Source organism: Berghia stephanieae, chromosome 2 (assembly GCF_034508935.2).
Source record: "Berghia stephanieae isolate SIO BIC M18660-M18661 chromosome 2, UCSD_Bste_1.3, whole genome shotgun sequence".
NCBI lineage: Eukaryota > Metazoa > Mollusca > Gastropoda > Nudibranchia > Aeolidiidae > Berghia > Berghia stephanieae.
Genome location: NC_088361.1, coordinates 106,864,435 through 106,874,222, shown reverse-complemented (window position 1 = coordinate 106,874,222; position 9,788 = coordinate 106,864,435). Strand labels below are relative to the sequence as shown.

The window sequence follows — 9,788 nt, the reverse complement described above, 5'->3', positions numbered from 1 at the left end:
AAGATAACAGTCTATAATACTTCCTGGTGTATACGATTTCTAGTATGGTCAATGAAATAAAAACTTTAATAAATAAAACTATCTGGCAAAATGAGCGAAATATTGGCAAGTATTGTCATATAATCTGATCGGTATGTGAACTTACTTTTTTTTTTGTTTGTTTGTTTGTTGCTTTAGGTCTCTTCCAACACAATTGAGGTTATATGAGAGACCGCTGAAACAAAAAAACAAGCAATCTAACAAAAATAGTACAAATGTAAATCAAAATCATAACCTAAAGATATCATAAGCTAAATTATAAATAACCAAGAACAAACAGGCAGAAGATTTACAGAAAAAAAAATCCCCTGTCAAAAATACAATCACAAACCAAAGAAGCAGGATAGGCTAGTAAAGAGAAGAAGAAACGACATCACTATCGGATCGTACACCCATGCGAGAACTTACTTTCAACAACGAAAAGATAGGAATTTTTATTATTTTATACTGTGAATGTGACTGATTTTCATGACTGCTTTTGATTGGTTTACTACTCTTCTATGTGATTACTTGTTCTTTATATAATTAACAGTTGAACTGCTGTTACAGACGACTCAATTTGAACTTTACTCTTAATAGTCATTTACATAGAAGAGGTTCATAATTAGATATAATTAAAAAGTTAAAAAGGAACAACGGATACCAGTATCTAAACAACAACAAAATAAAATTAAAATGTTCAGAAAATTCAATATACTACAAATGTATTACAACCAAATCTAAATACAATGTGTTTTCCAACCAATAAAGGACCCTTTAAGGTCATTTTAGCACTTTAGAAAAGAAAGATGGCATGTACAGAACACACACAAAAAAAAAACAAAAAAAAACCAGACAGATTTAGACATCGGTTCCTGGTATGCTTTTGCATCACAGAAACCTAGAAAAAGGAAAACATGCAAGTAGATCTCGGCAGCAACCTTCGAAAGTATATGAATCAAAGTAAGAAACCGTTGTAACAATAAGGTGGAAGAATGAAAACAAGAAGTGGGAAAAATAACTGTAAAACAACGTTTGTAATGTAGTTAAAGAAATAAGAAGTATTTACAATCAATTTTTCAACAAAATACATTCTGTACAAAATGGAGCATATCCCGCATAATAATGATGCTAGTCTTGAAACAATTATCATTTTCATTTTCATGCACAATGGTCATCAACAATACATAACCAACAGGGTGGATAAATATATGTATATACGAAATAACCAAGGGGGAAAAATGTCCTTATCTTATTAGTTTCTGGGTAACAATAATAAAAGAATAAAAGTTTTTAAAAAACAGACAATATGAAACATAGACAAAGCCAGACTGATAAAAACATGGGGTCATTTGTTTGTTTGTTTTTAGGGTTTTACGGCGCTTGCAACACATTTAGGTTATATCAGCGCCAGTAAAAAGGAAGAAAATGGGATAGTAAAAGTTCTAGAATTACAATTAAAGCACCCAAGAGAAAGTAAGACAAAGGGGAACTGGGAACAAATAGGGATCAGATGTAGATTCCAAGAGCATACCACCAATGTACTTAATTTGAGATCACCTAAAAGTCTCATCCAGACACAAGCACAGGTCCCAACTAAGAGGAATACACTCAAATGTTTACCAATCATATAATATAATATGCAAACTAAACATAAAACAATGCATAACAGAGAGATGATTTACAAGGAAAAAAATATTATCTCCCAAAACAATAACTATGCATTTGACTGTTTCCTTCCCAGCCAGGACTCCGGAAAGGGCCAGGACAAAACCAAGTAACCAATGAGGTTACAATGAGGAAACTCATTCCAAGACAAAGACAGAAAGTATGTTGGAAAACAGATATAAGGAGATAGAAGACACAGTATGTACCTCCCTGCCCGCTATGGGAGGTCAGGATCCCCACCCAGTTGCAACACATTAAGGTCATATCAGCGCCATTAAAATGGAAGAAAAGGGGATCGTAAAAATGTTTTTGTTTTTTGTTTTTAAGGGTTTTACGGCGCTTGCAACACATTTAGGTTATATCAGTGCCAGTAAAAAGGAAGAAAATGGGATAGTAAAAAGTTCTAGAATTACAATTAAAGCACCCAAGAGAAAGTAAGACAAAGGGGAATGGGAACAAATAAGGATCAGATGTAGATTCCAAGAGTATACCACCAATGTACTTAGTTTGAGATCACCTATGTCTCATCCGGACACAAGCACAAAATCCAACAAAGAGGAATACACTCAAATGCTTACATTATACATTAAAAATAACCAATATAATAATACATAACAGAGAGATGATTTACAAGGAAAAAAATATCATCTCCCAAAACAATAACTATGCATTTGACTGTTTCCCTCTCAGCCAGGACTCCGACGAGGGCCCGGAAAGAACCAAGTAATCTCATTCCAAGACAAAGACAGAAAGCTTGTTGGATAAGATATAAGGGGATAGAAGACACAGTATGTACCTCCCTGCCCGCTATGGGAGGTCAAGATCCCCACCCAGAATCTCATTCTAAAACAAAGACAGAAAGCATATTGGAAAACAGATATAGCGGGATATAAGACACAGTAAGTGCCCACTATGGGAGGTAAGGAACCCCACCCAGAGGATTAGTTCATTTGGTTCAAACAATTTTAAAAACGGAAAAGGTTCTTTAATCACAGTTTCACGATAGGAATTCAAAACAACGGAATCTGCTGCAGTTACAAAGATGAAACAGAGATTGATCTGTGAAAAATCTGTTGTTTTTTAAAAAATGAGTTTAATGGCACTTGCAACATATTTAGGTCATTTCAGCGCCATAAAAAGACAGAAAATGAGATAGTCAAAAAAAAGTCCAGATTTATTAAAAAGCAAAGGAGAATAACAAAGGGGAATCGTTCAAATAGGGAGCAGATATAACTTCCAAGCTCACACTATCAGTGTACTTAGTTTGAGATCACTTTTAAGGCTCATCCAGACACAAGCACAGGGATCCCACCAAGGGAAATACACTCAAATAATTACAAAACATGATATTCAAAACAAAAAACATATTATAGTACATCTTTATCCAGGAGTCTTATTTTGGCTGTATCTATAAAGCCATTTAATGTTTGAACACAAGAATGCCTGCATTCAATAACGCCAGGAAATACTGAATTTCCTCAAACCGCCTCTTAACTGGTAGTCCGTTTTCTTAGCGGCAAGTTCCGTGCGTTTTGTGCACTTTTTGTAACCAGCAAACTAAGTATACAAATTGGTGCAGAAAATTATGAAGATTCGAAAAATAGGTGGCTCCAAATACCATTTTTATTGAAAAGACCTTAAAATTCGTCGTAAACTCTAGTGAAAACGCGCACTTTGTGACGTTTTGGCACTCGATGACAAAAGTATAAAAAACAAACATTCTTACCCATTAAGAACATCTTGATTAGTTTTTGATCGTGGAAATATTTTTGTTTTAATGTTTTCCATTATTATTTACCAAAAATCTAGCTTTTAATTATTTTAAAACAATTTTTTGTCTTCTGACCGCAGACAAAAACCCCAATAAAAATTGTCCTTTTTTGCCCGTGCAACAAAACGATGAGTCATTAGGACGACCTATCCTTTACTAAGTATGTACTAGGATGTCTTAGCGCCTGTAAACGAAAAAAAAACAACAAAGACTAAAAAAAATATTTAAAGCAGTTAAAGAGGTTTCTTTCAACCAGTGTGTACAGTACAATAATGCTAAATCGAAATGCGGTTTTGTCATCTGTCACCGCCTCTCCCTTCGAGATAACGACAGCTCCATCTACCGACAATGGCATCATGTGTTGTCTAAAGAATAACTGAGAGAATGAGTTTTGTCTTTTGAACGATGTCAACAAACTACAATTTTATTTTGTGCAATCGATATTCGTTGAAAAGGTAAGGAACAATCTTTTTCATCTATTATAAATGTCTTATATCATCGTGATGTTATTTTACTTTATGCGCATGCTAGTGCGATAAGTATCGCGTAACGTATGACAAAAGAATTGAGTTGTGAAAAAAGAATTGGGTCAGATCAAAGCTGAGTCACAGTCATATCATTCTACACACACAATAAGCCTCCAGGATGCAATAGATAGAGTAAGATTATGGCCCATGCTTGGATCTGAACATATTTTTCTATCTTAATATAATATAAGTTGCATGTGTTATGTCAGTACTAAATTTAGACCCTTTTAGATTCAATTAGATACAGATTAGCCTGTCGATGATTGATGATAGAATAACGGTGTTTATCAATACTGCTGCCCGAGAAAAAAAAAAGATAACTAATTTATTATTAACTCAGTTGATCAAAAAAAGAACATCTCCACACATAATTCTGCAAATACACGCTAATATTCACACGAACATTGTTTTACCTTTTGCTTATTCATGTTTTTTTTTAAACAGTGTATTGACTTGTTTGTTACATTTCTACTTGCCAGCCTCACAGTCCTTTGTTTCCTTAAAATTAATAAGCATCATGCCTGGGGACCTCGTCAAATTGGAATGCTAGTTTGATTTGTTGAATAGTCAAGATTGCAAGGACTAAAGTTCCATTCTAACAGGTATTTGGAAGTATGTGTTCGTTGTGTGTGTGTTGTTGTTGTTGTTGTTTTGTTATTTTTTGTTTTGCAGAGAATCTTACCACTGAGCTATCCAAGCCCCGTCAACTAATATGTGTTTAACCTTTCTCACGCAAACACACACACAAATACACACTCACATGCATACACACACACACACACACACACACACACTCGCACGCACACAAGCTTGTTCATTCTGTCAGCTCTCAAGCTACCCTATATCGCCTTAAGATGGTAACATTTTCTGTAACTTGATAAACTACGTAATTCACACTTTGTAGGAAATAACTATAAATATCGTCTCTCGAGTATGTCATGGGGTTTTGTTTTATTTTTCTTTCCTTCCTAGAATGCGCTGATATGGCAGGAGGAAAGAAGCGGCAGACATCCATTGTCGACTGTAAGAATCTGAACAAAGTTCCAAGACTCGATCAACCTTCCCCTGAAATTTACTGGTCGAAGTGCCTGTTTTGTCAAGAAACCATTGAAAATTCTCTTCTCACAAACCCTAAAAAGCAACCAAGTTAAATTGTATTGAAGACACTTATGTTGCCATTTCTGAGGATATCAAACTTTTTCATGACTCAGGTAGATTGCCAATAGCATTGAAATTCAATATTAACCAACCTGTGAAATGTCTTGCTAGTTTTTTGAGAGACAATGATGGACTTTACCACAAGAATTGCAGACACAGGTTTCATAAATCAAAACTAAAAAGGCTTGCAAAGAAGATAAATCAATGTAATAGTGAAGCAGTTGCAAGTCCTGATACAAGAGGCACATTAAACACATCACATATAAGCAAACACTGCTTGTTTTGTAAGGGTTGTGAAGGGGAATTGACTGAGGTCCGGACTCTTGCTCTCTCACAAAAAGTCTACGAGGAAGCTGTCCTCCTTTCAGATACAAGTATTCTTAGAGTATTTGCGGAGGGCGATCTTATTGCGGGGGAAGCAAAGTATCATAAGCCTTGCCTTATACTGTTCCACAGAAGAGCAGACGATTTTAGATGTAAAAATACTTCAGACAACAAATACAAAACACACATTGCAGAATGCACACAGGATATTGTCAATTTTATTGATCAACAACAAGCTCGCACAGACACAAATGTTGTGTTTAAGCTGAATGATCTCTACAATTTACTTTTGTCAAAATTAAATGCCATAAATTTGTCGGATGTATATGTACATAAAACTAGATTCAAAGAAAATTTACTATCGAGAGTTCCTTCTTTAATGGAATACAGGGATGGGCGGGAAGTGTTGCTTACTTTCAAAGAGGGGAATTTTATTTCACAAGCAGCTATTGCCGATTTAGATTCAAATGATGATCTTGCAATACAAAAAGCCGTTGATATTATAAGACCAGAAATAAGAAATCATACATTCATATCACCCCTCAATATAGATCATGATAGCATTGTCAATAGTGTACCACACAAATTAGTGAAAATTGTGAATTGCATTTTTTAGAAATGGAAGCGAGTGTCACTTCAATTCTGGCGTTACACGAACAGATGTGGTTATCATTCTGATATCACAGTTTGCTGCATTGGGAATGGAAAAGTTGTTTGTCAACTACGGTACAGGAAAACATAGAAGTCTGATACCTATCCACTCAACTGTTGAACCCCTGGGTCCTGAAAAATCTCTGGCTATATCCTTCTTCCGTGCCTTTACGGGGTGTGACAGTGTCAGCTCATTTGCAGGGAAGGGAAAGAAAATAGCATGTTCAGTTTGGGCCGCATTTGATGATGTTACAGACTCATTTAAAGCTCTTGCTAATCAACCCTCTAAGGAACATATAGCCAGCCATTTCAACATCATCCAGAGATTTGTCTGTTGTTTGACAGAGCAACCAACTTATCTGCTGTCAATGAATGCCGGCATGAACTTTTTACAAAAAAAAAGTCACGCCTTCCAGACAACATGCCACCAACTTGTGAAGCTCTCAAACAGCATTTAAATCGAGCAGTTTACGAAGCTGGTTATGTATGGAAACGCTCTCTTGCTAAAGACCCTAGTCTTCCTTCCAAATCAGATTTTGGTTGGAAAGGAGATGGGATGCCAAAGTGGTCCACTTTGACTGACCTTACACATGCCTCACAAAATCTGATTAAATGTAACTGTTCATCAAAGGGATGCTCCAAAAGATGCAATTGTGTTAAGGCATCTCTTCCATGTAATCTGTTATGTGCCTGCAATGGTCAATGTTCTAGAGACAATGATTGACTTTAAACACGTTTTTCAATTGTATGTTTTCAACAAACTATGTAATTAAAAAGGGATGTAAATCTATAATAATAATAATAATGCCGCTGTTAAATATGTACACAGAAAAAATGTTTTAAATGGTTCAATTCTTCATTGAATAAATATGTATTGTACAATATATATAAATTTAAACGTGTTATTTGCTATATGATAGAAATACATTGCACTCTTATGTTTGAGAGAGATTGTACGTGTGTGTCGGGAGGAGAAGGGGTACTTGCCTAGGCAGTTGAATTGTCTATTATTGTTTGTTTTTTTAATCAAATTAATATTGCTTGTTTTAGAGGATGTGAAGATTAAAAAATGTTTTTGAAATGCGTGGCATTTCAAATATATGTCAGATTCTAAACTATTTAAACAGTTTCTAGGAAGGAGATATATATTTTTTTTACTTTCCAGAAAAATCCCATTTGAATTTCGTATTTTCTAATATATTTCAATAAAATTCAAATGGAAAAATAATTTGTGAGTCCAGAGTACGCAACAGAATAACAAAATATCCACATTGTTATAAAATATTTATAAAACTGTAAATTTTTGAGGAAAAAATTATTTTTAAAAAAAATGCATTTTGTCACCTTTAAAGGGCAATAACTCTTGGTTCCAGCTATTTTTCAACTTGGAGCCACCTATTTTCGAAATCCTCATAAAATTCGGCATTTTGTGTGAAAATTTCATGCTGGTTTCACGATTTGCACAATTTTTCCATTAAGGGAACGGACTATGGACAGGGCAGAACTGAATCAAATATGTGCAGATGGAAACTTGGAAACAGTGATACCTGCCAGAAATGTCAGGCAGCCCCAGAGACCAGCGATCACATCGTCCTCCACTGTCCAGTCACTAAACTTGCAGGTGGCTACGAAACCATCCTTAGGGTGGAGGAAGACTTTAGAAGCTGGGTTGACGAAATACATTTGGAGGTGTAGCCATACGCTACTACTACTATGTTTGAACATAATATGTAATATGCTCGTATTCGCATAATTTAGTAATGAGAAGGACCACAATGTTTGTCCCTGTTCCCTCTATTATCTTAATATGATTCCAATATGAAACCATTGATGAGCATATTTTGTGCGACTCTATTTTAAAAACATCATGTGATGATACTATTTATAAAAAGGATCCAACATGAACATTAAAAGATATCAAAGGTATTATGGTACACATCAGCTCCGAACTAGGAAAGGCAGTCTTGCAACAATCACACTTTGGAAAACATGAAACATGTTACAGTGCTAATCAATCACACCGGTATCTATGAAGTCTTTAAGGCATACACCACACAAGAGTTCATTTTTCTTATATATATACACGACTATTTTAACATGAGATAATAACATTGTCAGAGACAATACATCCTGAATTGTTATTGAATAACTTGAACAACCATTTTTCTAATGAAAATCTATCAAAAAGTGAATTTATCCTTCTACATTATAATTGTCTTGTTTTTTGATTTTGCTTCATTTTAGGATTATAAAGCATTTGCAAAAATTTCAGGGCTAGTTAAAAGAAAGATGATGGAATAGCCAGATGCCCAAGAAAAAGTAAGGAAAGAGAGGGACTTGTTCGAACAAAGGGCCGTTGTTATGGATGTGAACTCAGTAGTTATTCTAGCGAGAGTTTCTTCTCTCAACTTTAGGACAGTAATTATTTTAACTATTAATTTCGTTACCATTATTCAAATTACAATGTAGTAAAAATTAATAAAATACCAACAATATACAGACGTGGCATGTCTAGGTCATCGAATGCATTCATATTGCTGTATGCCTCTTACTACTTATGTATACGGGTTATTATTGTGATTAATAATATACATAACCGATTCTGATTTCTGCCTTACCAATGATATAAATCAAGAGATAGTTTCCCTTTTGTCTAAAGACTATAGTGAGGGCTTGAGAAAGCCAAGTAATCTCATACAAGGTCAAGGACTGAAAGTCACATGGAAACAGAAAGCAAATCAAGGGGACAGAAGACACAGCGTCAGAAACATCTGTAGCCTATCATGAAAGGTTGAGAGATCTTGTCCAGAACACCAGAGATAAAAAAAGATAGTAAATTTAGTCAAACTATTTTATGTCAAGTTAACAAGAGATCAAGACAAATCAAAGCACGGGAACTAATTCAAACTGAGAACAGAAGTGGATATCAAAGAGCAATTCTCTCTTGTGTCTAGCCTGGCAAGAACTTATATCCCCAAAACAGACACGACACAATCATAAAATCACCACCACAATGTTTATAACGCATATGAGAGATGAATTACAAGAAAATAATATTATCCTGAGAAATACAAGAAAAATCTATCCGTCTCCCTTTTAGCAAACTCCCAGACAAGGCAAAAATAAAACGGATCAAATGGACTCGTTCAAGAAAAAAGACAAACATTTATGATCAAAGAACATAGGGGATAGAATACAAATCAAGCGACCTCCCTGCCTCACAAGGGATGGATGTCATGCCTGCATTTCATCTGACTGAATAGCCAGTTTTTTGATTGAAGTATATCAATGCTGCAGAGAATACAATTATAGTTCTAATAAATATTAAAGATTACTTAAAGAAGACAAGGAAAGTATCTTATAAACCAAGCTGCCAAGTTCACAGTAATAATAAAAAGATATTTTGAATTGAGTAGTGACAATCTCCTCCACCCCCCCCCCCCCCCCCCCCCCCCGCCCCCTTCAACTGTCCGTCAATAAATATGACCCCAAATATATATGGAATAATATTCATTTTTTTTTATATCACAGAAATGAATTTAAATTAAAATAGAATTCCAATATAGTAGATAAGACATTCACTGGTAATCAATATCACAATTCTTATCGTAAAGGCATTTATGTGATTCAAATCACTTAGGAATATTTTAAATGCAAACAAGATTTAGGTA

At 34.8% G+C, this 9,788-nt stretch overlaps 1 long non-coding RNA gene across 1 annotated transcript; it reads left to right on the top strand.

Moving 5' to 3' along the window:
* The first annotated feature begins 3,705 nt into the window (after window positions 1–3,705).
* LOC144966174 (uncharacterized) lies at window positions 3,706–5,004 on the top strand. Its single transcript, XR_013644169.1, has 3 exons — window positions 3,706–3,912; window positions 4,464–4,586; window positions 4,957–5,004. It is a non-coding gene; the product is annotated as an uncharacterized LOC144966174 (long non-coding RNA).
* The last annotated feature ends 4,784 nt before the right edge of the window (window positions 5,005–9,788 follow it).